We start from the raw sequence: 17,135 nt of genomic DNA, 5'->3' as shown, positions 1-17,135 counted from the left end.
GCACCACTTTGAAGAACAATTGGCAAGCAGATAATTATCATTTAAAATCATACGTATCATCTTAATATTTGTTGTTATTTTTCTCGTGTTTCCAGTTTGCTTAATTTGCAAAGACCTAAACCTAAGAAGCCATTATGCTAACTCTAAACAAATTTTTGAAATATGGAATGTAGCTCTCCACAAATAAAAAACTATATTTTTAGTTGTCAAATCATGGCAGCGATCTGAAAACAAAACAATTAATAGATTTACACATCAACTGATTAAAATCATGAGAGTTATTTTGTTATATTAGATTAAATATTATTATTATACTAATTGAAATATTATATAATATATACTGTATAAATGATAATAGTTATACATGTAGGTTACTTTATGTAAGAAAATTTTATTCACACACTTTGTACTTTGATTAAGACAAAACATTATCTTTTGGGGTCAAAGCCTATCACATTTCTACAAGTGTCACTGACACCTCAATTCAAATCATTCTACTTCTTGTATGAATATGACATTAAATAAGGGAAACTTTTTTAAACCGGTCGACGCGTGGTTATTTTGATGCAGACTCCATCTTATTTGGATTTGGTAAAGCTTTTCCACCACCCGACTCTCATTTCTGCTATTTCTGACCGGTTATCGAACTTCAACCAATTTTTCACTAATTACACTTGTACCTATCAGGTAAAATTTAATGAGAGTTTATGCCATACCACACGTGTTAAAATGTCAAGAAAGCAGTAACTCTGGTACAGGGAGTCCTAGTTTATTGGCAAAATGTATAAATGCATAAGAATAGATGTACAACATATTTTTCATAATAATACATTGTTTATTTGCCACTAGCGATAAGTTTTTTTTTTTGAATAATCAACAAGAGGTCCACGGACCAAATAGCTCACATGAGAAACAATTGCCATAATACCGAGCGCAGCAAGGAGCGGGCGGAGCCCGCCTCGCAAAGCGAGGATTAATGGAAACACGTATCTATAAGAAAATCAGTGAAAAATGAAAGTTGAATCAGGGGTATTAAGGCCAAAAAAATTCTTCCAGCCCTGAGCGCCGCCATATTGGCAGCCATTTTGTTTTTATAAAGTTTGTTCAATCATTGATTGACTGGTACTTATCGGTGTTTATTGCCCCTGACCTCAATTAAATAAGTGCCAGTGTTTCAATAGAAGGTAATTTGAATTAAAAGAAATTAAGAAAAAAACCAGAAAAAGTTTTAATAGTGCTTCAATCTGGAAACACGACTTGTTCTATGTATGTCTTATCAAATTATCAGATGGAAAATAAAAACATTAACGTCATGGAACTGTAGCCCTTTTCACAAAAAATCTTAAGGTTTTGCGTAAGATTTCAACTTAGGAATATCTAACGAGAAATCTAAAGTGCTTTTCACGAACGCATTCGTAACAGGTTTCACTTAAGAATTTACTTTATCCTTTCCCTAGCAACGATTTGAATAATTCTTATAAAACAGGAGAAACATATAAATTAACCAACATTCTCATAAAAAAGATGCAAAACTGAAATTATATACCACTTACATCGACTGAAATCAGTGTGGTGTAGAAGAAATCAAAATATGACGTCACAATCACAATGTGTCTTTAGTGTGACGTAGGAAAATCTTACGAGAAAAATTTGCCGTAAAATTTTTTTGAATATTTATTTGTGTATTTTTTTCAACAATAACTGCTATATAATGCGAAATAATGGTATAATGCGGCTTAAAACATTAAATTTAGCTGTTTTTCTTGTATATTTTACATAAAACGATTATTATTTACAGTTTTGAAATACTTACGATAGGGTATGTGCTATCGTAAATTTACGACAAATTTTACACGTAAGAATCTCATAAGATGTTTTGTGAAAATTAAAAAAAACTCAAGTTTTCACTTACGATAAAAATTAATCGTAAGTTTTTTTCACTTACGATAAAAATTAATCGTAAGTTTTTTTTGTGAAAAGGGCTACTGATCTTTTAGATACTGAATAAAGTATTCAATTTTATTACAGCGGCATTCATATGAATTAAATTGATTAACAATGAAAGAATAAATAAAAAAAAAAATTCGGAATCGCGTTACTCTTTTCGGCTATTTCCGAAGACAAAACTTGAACGTTTTACGTCTGAAAAATGACGTCATAATGTAGACTGAGCACGAGATGTTTAGTTTAACTTTGACGAATGATTTGAGTAGGCAACCATGCAGGCGGATACTACTGTGTGCGTTTTAAAAAGATTTTATTATACAATCAAAGTACTGAAGTACTGACGGGAGTTGATTTCTATCGATTACTGCGGAATCATTAGATTTCGTGGTGGCTCAATTTTCGTGGAATTCGTGGGTACCTCTCATCTACGAATAAACATCCTCCACGAATAAATGAATTAGGGTAATAAAGTCATATTTCCTCTGTATGTAAGAGAGAACACGAGATTGCGTCCCCACATTCCTGTAAAATTTAAGCAATCCACGAAAATTGGCCCCCACGAAATTTAATGATTCCACAGTATCATTTATTTTAATATCAACTTATCTTTTGTGGCTATTAGTTTCCAGTCTGTATTTAAATTACACACTTTTTTATAATATGAATTTAATTAGACTTTTCAGACAAGAATTTAGAGAAACCCCATATAAATCATGTTGTGTAATATTTAAAGATAGATTTTAAACTATGTATTAGTAATCGAAACAATTCTAAAAACTGTGTGGATCCAAGTACTATTGATGATGAACTCTAGTCTCGTTTAACCAGACGCTAAGCTGTCTCCGTTAATCTCGGACAAGCAAGAGAGCCTCTCTGTTTGTCGGAGAGTTACGGAGAGAGCCAAGCGTTTGGTTGAACGAGACTATATTACACTCTGGCGTAGGAATAATGTGGTTTCACTATTATTCGTTGAATACCAATTTTCGTTGATTTTCTTGTTAAGTTTATCCTTGAAATTAAATATTCATTAAATTGCAATATCTACTAATATTTTGTATTGATAGGGTCATTGGCCACGAATTTACGTATCCTTGAAACTGTGATTTTCACTTTATCCACGAAAATTGATACCCCTGAATACATTAGGCTACAAAAATATCTAAATTGTTCGTATTATATAAAATCTGACTATTTTCAAATTGTTTATAGATAAGTTTTCTTGAAAAACAATGCTTCAACATACATTACATCGAATTTTTCTATTATATTCAAGAACTAAGACTTGTCAGCGGTGATGATTTGTGCTTAGGTCCAAGCACTGTTTCACTTTCGGTTTGCCAGAGTAACTGCATAGGAGAGTTGATTAAAATAAACTCTAAAAATCGAACTGCACTGTGTTAAGTCTGCGTTCGGTCCAACGGTCACACCGTTTACATATTAAAATCAGAGCATTATTGAGTCATACAGAAATCATCATAACCATAAAACATAATTGATTTTGTATATAAAACCAAAAAATTGGATATTCTTAAGTTTATTATTAAGTCTCTTTTGTAAGAGCATGATTTTGTAGTCATATTGCAAATTAGGCATTGCAGTTCTCGAGAAGGTCCTAAACAACTGTTTATGAAATGTACATGGTATATTAATTTAATAAATCAAACTTTCAACGACTTTGTTTACTTTTAGCCTAAATCTTAAAAACTGAACTTTATTTATTTTACAACGATTGATAAGCAAGTTCTACAACTTATATCAATATCACTCGTTGGCACGGATGTAAGCGCGAGGACGACATTTTTAAACAAATTTTCGTCAAAAATGTCCCCTCAACTTTGCACCGAAGACGCCTTAAGTTTTAACACACTCTTTGTTTATGCATTTCATACGTTGGAATATATGATTTTACTAATAAGACATCAATTTTCGTAAAATATTTCTAAGCAATGATTCATCGCAGATGCTTAAACATTTTAACACACTCTTTGTTTAGGCATGTCATGTGTTGAGATATATTTTTTTACCACTCCTATGGCATCCCGTTAAATGTCAACTTATTTTGTAAATCCAAACCAGAGCAGGAGTATTACTAGTTTGTGAACAATTCAAATTGTTAATAAACATTAAAATTGTTCATAAAATAAGAAAATAATTCATTTTCTAACGATTACATAGCAACATCTGGTAAAGTCTCGCGTACTTTTGTTAAACAAGGCCTCATTAAGCTTGACCAGAAGACAAACTAGCTAATTATTTATTTTAAAATCTAAGAAGCGGTGATGTTCAAAACCGATATTATTTGAATCCTTGTTGAATCATATAAAAAACCATTGTTTTCTGCGTAACTTTATTCCAAACTAAACAAAATTTTTATTTCACAATAAAATTGATTTATGCTTTTCATCCAGGGTATTGCTATTTCCCTCTTCATCTTCCTTTAGCTTCTATTTTTATTTCCCCCCCCCCCCTGAAAAGTATACCCCGTATCTCTTTAGCCTACTCATGTCACTCTCTATCTGAAATATAAAAAAAATCAATAACATTCAATTACCATTTAAACAAAATAAATTAGGTAATTATGCTTTAATAGTATTGCAGCGTAATGGAATATTAGGGCATAAAACAATTCAACATATGGGAGTTTATACGTAAATCACACGTGCTCCAATTGCAGTTTTATTACAACAAAATGGGGCGTGGTTTCTCGTGGTCATATTTAAGATGAGTGATATAATTGAACGATAAATATCCTATTATGAGTTGAAACAGATCCTTAAAATAAAGTCTAATGTTATATTTTGATCGCACTGTTGAATTTTAATGATATTCTTTGAAATAGCAAGAGGTCGTATAACATTTCGATTACAAAAAAAAAATTAGTGTACCTTACAATATAAAAACAAGAAAATAATTTGATCCCCCAATTAATTGTGTAATAATGCGAGTTTTTAACGAAGAAAAATGAGATATGTTTAATCAAGTCAGAACATTTTACCTTACAACATTCATTTGATCTAGATATGTATTTTGCTTCGGGAATGTCTAATAAAATTAAATTTTGAAATATATACATTATTCTGTAGCTGACGAAAAAAAACGACAAAACACACCGTCTTTATGAAAATCATATCTTCCAAATGTAATTATTTATTTGTAAAGATTCATATCTAAATATATATCCGTGATACTCTATTTTTTCACTCGGCAAATATCAGGTATAAATTTAAAACATAAAAAAATCACTTCGAATTAATAGTAAAAGCCGATTTACCCTGGCATATCTTCTATATCTTCCTGGTGTTGTGGGGGGTCCAGAATACAACACGTCTATTAAGACAGAGGAAATGAGAAGCAATAATGTAAACTTCATCTGAAAGGAAAAAAAAATATACTGTAAAACATGTTTTGTACGAACATGGATATAGCGAAGTTTTTTTGGAATCCCAAGTAAATTTTTTAGCGAATCTTTGCAAAATTTTTCGGTTATATCGAATTCGGATATAACGAATTATCGGATATAGCGAACTGATTTTGAGTCCCGTAGAGGTGAATTATATCGAAAATTAACATCTTTATAACGATTTTTTTTACAGTTTAAAAAAAGTTTGCACTACAAATTCATGAAACAGTTTGAATGAATTCATTTTCATATAATTCTTTTAATTCACAATCCGATTATTAAAGGTACAGTCATTTCATGCATATCTTTTACAACATACACCATAGCATATCATAGCATTGAAATCTCATAGCATAGCATTGAAATCTCATAGCATAGCATTAAAATCTCATAGCATAGCTTTCAGAACTCATTCTCCATATCATACCATAGCATACCATAGCATAGCATTAAACATCGGGATCGGTTAAGAAAAAAGATCAAATTTTAAGAATGAAAAAAACCCAAAACGAAACAAGCAACAAACAGCTTAATTTGCTTTATTTTTTAAATTATATAACATTATTTTCATTTATTGAAGCTTTAAAAAGGGTACTTTATTAACGATAAGGAAGCGAAAATGAAATAACTGTCAAAACGGATCGGATGTTAATATAACTCGCATTTTCTCGACCCACGTGTCGCGCAGATCGGTTGCGGAGATGGAGGATGGATTTATCTTACAGTTTCTGTTGAATCAAGGATACTTAATGTTCTGAATGAGGTAAGTTTTGTCATTTACAATTTACTTTTATCGCACTAATTGTTGTTGTGATTCAACAGAGTTCCGGATATACAGTAAATCTTACAATCACTCATGAGCATTTGCACAGCATGTGCAATTTATCAGCTGTTTATAGGCCTATCTCAGATGTATTATTCATTGAATATAGTTTACTGGCAAAGTTAAGCTCCTACATCATATGTTAGTTATTTTTGTTTAATGTAGAACCCTGCCACATAGGTTGATAAGAAAAGAAATTCTGTATCAATTGCAGAATCGATTCGAATTTCCTCGGCGATTTGAATTAAAAAATCTCACATATTATTGATATACCGAGGCTACCGAGCTAATCTTGTAACTTCATTTCCTTTTGTTATTTACTCAAAACAACTCGTAAGCATCTTGGTTTATGGGGTCTATGTTATACATTGATATATACAAGTAAACCAAAATCAGGCACATAGTTTAACACTGTTGAAGACATGTTACATGCATTTACATACATGTAGTACACGTGTAGGCCTACAGAGGTGTGTACACTAAAGCACGATAAAACAGGAGATTTATGAATCAGTCTATCCACCTTGAACATTTGTTTATTTTTCTCATTTTTTCTATGTATACATTTTTACTCTAGACATTATTTACATTTTTGATAGTTTGTACAGGTTTTGTAGTCGCGCAAGACTGTCACTTGTATATTGTTTTGTAGATATATTAATATAGAAAATATGATCATCTTAAAATAAATGTAACGTGTAATGATAATTATCATGATTATTTTGATTTACATGTGAACTTTTAATTCCTTAAAATTGAAGTGTGATGAAATAATGGTGTATGTCTATATTAATATTAATATGCATGTAAAACACTCAAAAACAGCATGTAAAACACTCAAAGACATGTATGATATGATAAAGGTACATGTATCCCCCTCCCCTTTCAAGTGTTACTATTATTTATGTACTATATTTCATCGAAATGCCATATTCCACATAATTTAAAATCTAAAGTTGGTCAATATACCAAACAAAACTTCAAAAAAAGTAAACTATTTTTTTTTTCTCACTTGTAAATAATGTGGAATAATAATGCAGTATATAGCATGAATAGTCAACATTCAGATCAAAGCTAATTGTTATAAAAACACAAGTGTCAAAAACGAGGGGGTAGGTGTGTCGCTCCTAAATGGTAACTTAGAGGAGCATATAGGAAACAAAGGAGCTACTACGCAGTATCTGTGTTGACCGGTGATACACAGAGAGAAGCCATACATAGATGTCAATTTCATTTTTTAACCTTTGTTGATGACCTAGCTACATTGCATTTGATTGGATGATACTGTATTTTAACAAAGGAGAAACTTTTTGAGTTGAGGGCTGATTATAAGAAAAGTTACAGTGATCAAGTTCTGAAGTATTTTGACTAAGTAAGAAGACAATGCCGCGATTCCCATCTATTATAGGTAATGTTGCTTAAGCTTCATGCAATTGTAAAATTCCCTAGGCTATATAGAAAAAACATATTAGACTTAGCATTTTTTATATAAAAATGTTACACAATCATGTGCATGTTCAAGTTTCCATTGAATATTAACTAAGATGTGAAGCTTTTAAAGACTAGTATGTATATTTATGATCATAATATGTGATTATACATAGTACACACATGTATTTCTTACCTCATCCACTTAAATGCATTTATTGACAAAAATTGTACAAATTATTCATGAAAATTGACATTAATTGCACAGTATTTTCGGAATATTCTGTCAACATCAGATTCTAAAACCAAAACATGTATCTGTTAACATGATCAATCATTTACTTTTACATATTTACATTCAACGTGTAAATTAGTTGCATGGACAGGAAAATTTATTTCTAATTTAGTGTCAGTTAATAATTTATGTTTACTGATTTTTTTTTCCTTTACCATGTAATTTACACAGTCAGACAAATTTGGTATGCTGTACTTATACTGTTAAGTCTTGATTGTACCAAATCATTTAATGAATTATAGTTCTGTGCTTATAATTGTCAGCATGAACAAATCATAACTTTACGGTACATGTGCACATATAATTTTGGGGTACATGCATGTACACCACCCCTATCAATGTCACAGTGATTTTACATTTTTCTGGAACATAATTACATAAATTCAATGAAGATTTTTTTTTTATCAACATACATGATCAATAATACTTTTTCAATTACTTTTGATTACTCTTAATTCAACATAATTTTTGGTGATGCACACATTATATGAAATAATTAGTGTTGTTTGTATTATAATTAAGATATAAGAATGTTTTGATTCATTTACCTTCATGATTTTCCACCCCCACTCAAAATTTAAATCATTAAATTGGTTCACATAAGTACACAGTCAGATAATCAGTTGGTCACTGTTATTCACATTGCCCTGCAGATTTTTAGAATTTGATATTTAATCTAATGTATTAAAAATTTACTAGAGCTCCCTGATGATTAATAATTATTGAGAGAGAGAGAGAGAGAGAGAGAGAGAGAGAGAGAGAGAGAGAGAGAGAGAGAGAGAGGGGGGGAGAAAAAAGGAAGAAGAAAAAACTGATGTTCATTTTTAGCTCACCGAGACGAAGTCAAGGAGAGCTTATGCTATACCCTCGGCGTCGGCGGTGGCGTCGGCGTCGGCGTCGGCGTCGGCGTCCGGACCTGGTTAAAGTTTTTGTTGCAGGTCCTGTATCTAAGCTATTACTTGTCCTATCTTCACCAAACTTGCATGGATGATGCATCTGGACCTACCTATGGACTTGAAAGACTTGGATGCTGAATCTGGGTCCTAAATTTCAGATGCTGGAGGAGGTTAAGGTTGTTGGACCAGGTTAAAGTTTTTGTTGCAGGTGCCCTTTGATAGCAGTATCTTAGTTACTGCTGGTCTGTACTTCACCAAACTTGCATGGATGGTGTGCCTTATGATACTGATGCACCAGACAGGCTTGAGTGCCGAATCTGAGCTATAGGTTTCGGATGCTGGAGGAGGTTAAGGTTTTTGGAGCAGGTTAAAGTTTTTGTTGCGGGTACCCATTGATAGCAATATCTAAGTTACGACTGGTCCTAACTTCACCAAACTTGTATGGATGGTGCGTCTTATGATACTGATGCACCTGACAAGCTTGAATGCTGAATCTGAGCAATAGGTTTCGGATGCTGGAAGAGGTTAAGGTTTTTAGAGCTGGTTAAGTTTTTGTTGCAGGTGCCCTCTGATGATTATATCTTAGTTACTACTGGTCCTTAATTTACCAAACTTGTATGGATGGTGCGTCTTATGATACTGATGCACCTGATAAGCTTGAATGCTGAATCTGAGCAATAGATTTCGGATGCTGGAGGAGGTTAAGGTTTTAAGAGCTGGTTAGATAAAGTTTTTGAAACAGGTGCCCTCTGATGATGATAACTTAGTTATTACTTGTCCTTACTTCACCAGACTTCCATGGATGGTGTGTCTTATGATACTGATGCACTTGACAGGCTTGAATGCATAGTCTGGTTTCGGATGCTGGATAAAGTTAAGTTTTTAGGAACAGGTCACATGTTTAATAGATGATAGTACTATTTCAAACTTGCATAGTTGATTTAACTGTAATATGAATGAATCGCAGAGGTAGCTTCAGATGCAGAGCTTGATCTCCATTATCAAGGATGCTAAAAAATAAATCTTAGTTATTACTGGTCCTAACTTCACCAAACTTGAATGGATGGTGCGTCTTATGATACAGATGCACCTGACAGGCATGGATGCTGAATCTGAGCCATAGGTTGCGGATGCTGGAGGAAGTTAAGGTTTTAATTGCTAGTGCCCTCTGATGATGATATCTTAGTTATTACTGGTCCAAACTTCACCAAAATTGCATGGATGATGCGTCTTATGATACAAATGCACCTGATGGGCTTGAATGCTGAATCTGAGCCATAGGTTTCGGATGCTGGATGAGGTTTAGTTTTTTGGAACAGGTCACATGTTTTATAGATGATAGCTTGCATAGTTGATTTAACTTTATTATAAATTAAATGCAGAGGTTGCTTCAGAAGCAGAGCCTGATCTCCATTATCAAGGATGCTAAAGAAATCTCCTACCTCACTCAAACCAGCTCGATAGATAGATGTGTTTGTTGATAAATGATATAACATGATTCCTATGATAAAGTATTGTATGATATGAAACAATATTGTTTGATATGATACAATATGATATCATATGTTATATTATAAAAAGTTATACGATACGATATGATATTGTATCAATTTTTTTGATATTTTATGATATGATTATGTATCATGATATTGTTATGTATAGTATTGTATATTATGATACAATATTGTATAATATTATATTGTATTTTTAATTTATTATTTTATCACATGATACAATTACATAAGATATTGCAAAATATTATATTGTATCCTATGATACAATATTGTATATTCTATAATATTGTATCATACAATATTGTATAATATGATATTGGTTTCAGTAATATAGAATTATATCACATGAAATTGTATTATATGATATTGTAATATTATATGATATTGTATCATACGATATTGTATGATATGATATTGGTTTATATGATATATTATCATATCACATGAAATTATATTATATGATATTGTAATATATTTTATTGTGTCATATGATGCAATATGTATAATATAATAATGTATTTTATAATATTTTACCATTTCACATAATATTGTATCATTTGATAAGATACAATGTTGGAATCAAATTATATTGTATTATATGATATAATATCATATAATGTATCAAATATGTTTCAGTGTCATTCAATACAATATCATTCTATATTATACAATATAATATCATGTTTCAGTGTTATGATGTATTATGTAATATGATATTGTAATTTGATACTATATTGTATTATATTTTATGATATTGTATTATGTGATCAAATACAATAAGGTATAACACAATACAATGTCATATCATACGTTACAATATCAAATCTCATTATTGTTTATTACGGTATTTTATTTATTATATGATATATATTATATTAGAAATATGACATGATGCAATATTTAATTTTATATCATTGTATTGATTAACATATGAACATATGATTATCATAAAAAAATTTATCAGATGATATACGATATTTTGTCAAAACAGAATCCATGAATATCCAAGATCATAAAGTATGATTTTCATATAAAATGATAAAGGTGGTCTTATGAAGGTGATGTCTCATAAGGGTGATGCTCCGTCTCGGTGAGCTTAGTAATCTATGATTACCTATGTTTTTAGATTACGGTAATACATGTTAAGTAATTGTGCCTAGCCTCATGTATATATGGTCGTGATTGTTGAAATTATTGAGACATAAAACTTAACAATGGATGGATTTATATTGAGAATAAGATATCATGTATTCAGACAGAACAAGAAAAAAAGCCAAACTAAAATATTGTTTTTTTTGCATGGAATTGTCTCTCGCCTAATTGAAATACCCTCTGCTGACAACATTTTATTAGCAAAAAGATTAGAATTTACTTTTTTCTAGTTTTTTTTTAATCATACAAATGAATGTTTACATAGCTACAAGATCATTCAGAATTTTATTTTTGAACAATTTTTGAAAGGTTGAACTTCTAGTTTGAGAAAAAAAACAATTCCCTCCCTCCTCCCTGGGTCTGAAAATTCCCAGGTGGTATTTCAGAACAATTTTTTTTTTAAAGGAAGGTCTATTTAACAATTGTTTCAGTTTTTAACACATGTAACATGAAACAGTTAAATGATAATACTTATAATGCATTAAACTGATAAATTTAATGAACTTTCAAAATAATATGTCTGTATCACCATCATGTTTTATTAAGATACCGTAGTGCATTTGATATTTTGAAGCTAAGTCGTTCTAAATAATGCAGACAGTGTATGTGTGAGTTACTATCCTTGTCCAAGTCCTGATTTACAATGGAAACACAGTGTTACATTGCTTCTTATCCTTACACAAGATTCAGTGTATTGAAATGGTGTTTATAACAAAAGCTATAGTGGCTACATGTATAAAGCAGAGGGGGGAGGTTGAGAAGTCTAAATCTTGTGTTAAATTTGAGTGATCTTCAGAAAGGTACTTCTAAAAACTATTGATTGGACAAACATCTTAATTTTGGTGTTAAAGGGCATTTTTCACAGTGAAATAAGTATAGAATGTAGATTTCATTAAAAAAAATTTGGTTCAAAATATCTTTTATTTAAAAGATATTACTGGTACTTAGGGCCCAGCTCCGCAGGCGCCCTATAGTAATCAGTCCGTCCCTCCATCTGTATGTCTCTCCCAGGGTTGCAAATAACATTTTCAAACCCAGGGGCCATGTGGGCTCCCAACTTTTCAATTTATACAAGCCCGCTGTAATTTATAGGCCCCCACTAATATTCACAATGAAGTTAGTTTATAATATTAAAATACATACAAGTAGAATATAGGAATTGTTAAGCGCCATTATTGATTTGAATTAGATCCAATTTTATTAAATTTAATTCTTTTTGTATTTTATAATTATACATTTGTCAGCTAAATGACAAATAAAATTAGTCTGTGTATTTCTGTGTATTTTGAAGGTAATTGCCACTAATTGGGCCAACCCTTTGACCCAGTTACAACCATAATATATAAAGATAACTGTAAAGAAACGGTTTTATGATTATTTTAGCATTAGTTTGGCAGAGTTATTAACTGATTACAAGTTATCAACTAATTGTAACATCAACACATAAAGTAATAAACATCGGTTGCACAATATGTGGTTGCATCACCCGTATTTATAACCCCTGAAGATATGATAATTTATTAATTACAACAGGAGTTAACTGAGGCTGTAAGAACTTCTTCAGAATTAATTAAACGATTGTCAACTCATAAATCAGGGCGACTTTAAATTCTCTTTTGGAGGAAATTCCGGTGAAGTTACGGATCAAAAGGCTACTATTTCATCTAAGTTGGTCCTTGATTGCCCAAAAAATTTATACTCGCTGTGTGGGCAACTAAATCTTTGAGAATTAGTTGCCCACAGTAAAAATTACTTGCATTATCCAGTGGGCGAGTGGTTATTTGCAACCCTGTGACACCATCCAATATATATTGAAGATATCTTCTCCCCCTTATGTCTAATATGTCTGTAGTGTTATTATAGTTTAATATAACATTATGAGATAAATGCTTTGTATATTTTGTCTGTACTGTATCTTACATATTTAATTTTTTGAGTCGGCTCGCGAAGCGAGCTGATCCTTGCTGTCAGCGCTGATTCAATGCGGATTTACCGAAGCACAAACTCGTATGTGTGTTCCTTCACTTGCTGCAAATAAATCTTGACAAATAAGGCCCTGGCAATAGCTTTATTTTCATAATTTGAATAAGTTTGATGATATTATAGTGTTGGTAACTTTTATCCTGCATATCTATTACAAAATAACCTTGAAGTTCACCTAAACGTGTGAATAGAAGATTGTAAATATTACATGCGGATGAATATTTGCGATGGGGCACATGAAGAGGGTTATCTCAAAATACGAAATTGTATCAAATATACAACTCCGGTAAAAAAGACATACACTGCTTTGGTTTATTAAAAGGTGTATAACATATCTTGTTTTATCATAAACAAAAAGAAATTGAGTCTGGGTTATTAAAAACGTTCGCTAATGTAACTGATATTGAAACACCTGCAGAATAATACTACGAACAAGTTAACTTTCATGATTAGTCACCTGACCTTTTTCGCGGGAAGCTGTCGAGTAAACAAGAATCACGAGGCCGAGGAGAAGTTTTCAAGCTGAGCAGTAGAAATTGTCAGAAATTTGCTACAGTAAGTCATTGCATCTTATATTAATCTGTTTTACAGCTTATTTTACTTTGGACAGTTTTATAACGGTTTGTATTCTTTGATATTTATGTTAAGAATTTGCTAGACTGCAAAGCAAATCGTGTATCCTGTGTTTTAATTAATGTACTATTAATTGTAGAAAATAATATTTAGATTTTAACATACGTTTTTCACTGAAGTAAAATAAAATTTGAATAAACATGCAGTCACTGAAAAATTTATTTAACTGTCGACCGTTACTCTGTCGTTAGTGTCATGTGTGTGTAATTGCTATGTATACATACTTATATACTGTATCTGTCTTGGAGAACAGTCTTTGAGTTTGTCTTGGAGATCAGAATAACGCTCCTTATTACTTGTATACTGTATCTGTCTTGGAGAATAGTCTTGGAGTTTGTCTTGGAGATCAGAATAACGCTCATTATTACTTGGAGATTAAATTCATTATTGTTACTTGGAGTTTGAATTCAGTTATTGTTACTAGGAGAAATTATTTATCATTGTTACTTGGAGATTAAATTCATTTATTTACGCTTGGAGAACTTGAGATCATTTTGTACATTTAAAATTTTTGGCGTTATGAAACACTTTACTACACATTGTTTACCAAGTTAGATCAAGATGGGTGTAGATTTAAACACTTGGAGATGTAGAATTGGGTGTCATATTGGAAAGATCCACAATTTCAGAAGGAAATTTTCAGCTTCTTCTCTTCGGTTGATAAAAACAAATTGGCTGATTTTCAATGTAGAGAAGTATTTATTACTCTGTTCAATACTGTTAGTGCTTTGTGGTGATGTAGAAGAAAATCCTGGCCCCCCTACTATGAACTTTCCTCTGCATGGTAATTTGCATCAAGGACAAGATATTTTTAGTAATGATTCACGTGGAAGACAGTGTGTACCTTGTTGTTTGAGTTTTTTCATGCACACACTATTAAAACCTTTGAGTGCAAATGAATGGCATGCAACTGATTTGGATAGGGTATTACATGTTGGAGATTACATCTACAAATACTCCAAAAGCATAATGCAACTTCAGCATGAATATTTATTACTAAATGATGTTCCAAGATATATATGTTATAAAGATAAGGCATTTTCATGGAGTATTAGAAAAACATATTATGGTAACATATCAAATAATTACAGAGGTGAATATCCTTTAATGCGATTAGAATTTGCTTTCGTAGCATCATTATCACTTGACAAATATGCTGTATTTATTTGCAAAGGTAATGCGATTGGTATCTTGCGGTATGGGGAAGAATATTTAGTATTTGATTCTCATTGTAGAAATGAGCAAGGATTTTGTAGTAGTGAAGGAACAAGTATTGTTGTTAAAAAGAATGACTTGTCGGATCTCAGTGCACACATAAGGTCACTTTTCATGTCATTAACGTCTAATGAAGATTTGTTAAATGAACAATTTGAGTTGCATGGGCTTAACGTGATAGAAATTTCTGCAACATCTGTAGCCAGATATAGACGCAAAGGAACAAAAGTGTGTAATGTACCAAATGATGTAGATAATGCAAGACATATTCAGTCATTATCAGACTTTTCTTCTGTTGGTAATAAAAATCAATCCGCAAATGTTGAAAATGCAAAAATCACTTTGATCGACTTGCCATTTCTGGTTACTCAAGATAATCATAAGGCCAGCATTTTTTGAAATTTCGATTTACAAACCCGCCGACCCTATTTTTTAAAAATTAAAAAAAAAATAAAAGGACCTGAACTAGCTATTAATTTTATTTTTTCCTCCGACCCGAAATTTTCTTTCTGGTAAAAATAAAAATAAATGTTGATGCAATCACGTATGTGTAGTCTGAATTATTGTTGTTCATGCATTGATTAAAAAGACCAAGTTCTTTCCGATCAAGTCACAGGCACTAGAAGTCACAAAAAACCACCATAGAGCCTACTCCTGTTTGCTTTCGTCCAACCCTACAATTTACGACCCTATTAAGTTTTGTGATCGGCAACTTAGCCAGAATTTCCTCAAGAAAGAGAAGTTGAAGTCTTTTTCTATCACAATTCCGTAAATTAAAAAAAAAAAACCTCATTGGCAAGAAAATGATAAGTTCCTTTTTTAAAAAACATTTTTGCTAAATAAATTCTAAAATAATCATAATTTAACCGTTTGGAAATAGATCCTCTACATAACGGTTGTAAGTGGGTCATAGGGTTGGACTAATAACCCTAAACACACTGAACACAGGAGTCTTATGACTGAAGGAAAGAGAATGATTTTATTTGTCATTAAAGCTAACAAAATAATGAAACATTTCCTTTATTAAAGGTATAATTACATAAATAAATAAAATTCAAAAAGTTAGTTAGTCTTTTTTAAATAAAAAAACTTGTTTGATTTTTCACTTACATTTATGGACATGCTTCTAATCCAATTTATTTTCAGTAACAATATTTTAAATTTTGAATTTGTGAATAGCATTGTTAATTTAATCAAACAAATGATTTCTCAAACTTCTTCCTATTTTTCTGCAAGGAAGATGTGAAAACTCCCTTAATTTTTTTTTGGTCTTATTAAATGTATATGTACAGTATGTACTTCTATATATATAAAAAAAACTTTGTTTTTATACATGCATGTACAATATATCAACACAAATTTTCAGTGCCCATGGATAAAACATGTTAGGATAAGAACATCACCAACAACCAAAATTACTTATATATTTTTTAAAAAATGGCAGCTCCTGGACACATGTTCTTATTATGAAAATAAAAAAAATATTGTTGAAAAATTGTTTTATTTTTATTTTTATTCCCTCCTCCTCACCAAATAATTTGAAAAATATTTCGTAAATCTAAAAATAAAAAAATGCTGGCCTAATGTGAGAAAAAGAACTTCCAATACAGAAACTTTAATTAATACTACTGCTTCTCAACCTAAGAAAAAAAGACTTGGTGACCCACTCCATGAAGTTGTTGTTGAATTTCATAAACTGATATCAAAAGGACCTGAGTATGTGTGTACCTCTTGCAGTCAAGTGTTTTTCAGACATTCTGTTATATACATGAACAGAAACAACTACAAACCAAATTTGACTACATACTGTGTGAAGGGTACAAAAAGTGTTGGTAATGAGGAATATATT

At 31.3% G+C, this 17,135-nt stretch overlaps 2 protein-coding genes and 1 long non-coding RNA gene across 5 annotated transcripts in view; 2 read left to right on the top strand and 1 right to left on the bottom strand.

Moving 5' to 3' along the window:
* Positions 1-4,289: 4,289 nt before the first annotated feature.
* Positions 4,290-17,135, bottom strand: part of LOC136276662 (uncharacterized) — a 41,260-nt gene continuing 28,414 nt past the window's right edge. The window contains exons 2-3 of the long non-coding RNA XR_010715220.1: positions 5,219-5,317; positions 4,290-4,463 (exon numbers count right to left, since the gene is read on the bottom strand). This is a non-coding gene — a long non-coding RNA (uncharacterized lncRNA). The remainder of the gene's footprint in view (positions 4,464-5,218; positions 5,318-17,135) is intronic.
* The window catches only part of LOC105329356 (uncharacterized), a 26,197-nt gene continuing 14,978 nt past the window's right edge, over positions 5,917-17,135 (top strand). For all 3 annotated transcript variants that reach the window (XM_066089264.1, XM_034460082.2, XM_066089260.1), the window contains exon 1: positions 5,917-6,110. The gene's annotated coding sequence lies outside the window, so the exon portion shown is untranslated. The remainder of the gene's footprint in view (positions 6,111-17,135) is intronic.
* The window catches only part of LOC117688715 (uncharacterized), an 11,316-nt gene continuing 7,573 nt past the window's right edge, over positions 13,393-17,135 (top strand). The window contains exon 1 of the mRNA XM_066089269.1: positions 13,393-13,993. The gene's annotated coding sequence lies outside the window, so the exon portion shown is untranslated. The remainder of the gene's footprint in view (positions 13,994-17,135) is intronic.

The sequence above is a fragment of the Magallana gigas genome, chromosome 1 (genome assembly GCF_963853765.1).
Source record: "Magallana gigas chromosome 1, xbMagGiga1.1, whole genome shotgun sequence".
Taxonomy (NCBI): domain Eukaryota; kingdom Metazoa; phylum Mollusca; class Bivalvia; order Ostreida; family Ostreidae; genus Magallana; species Magallana gigas.
Note: the sequence above shows the minus strand (reverse complement) of the source record. Positions and strands in the feature narration are given on the sequence as shown.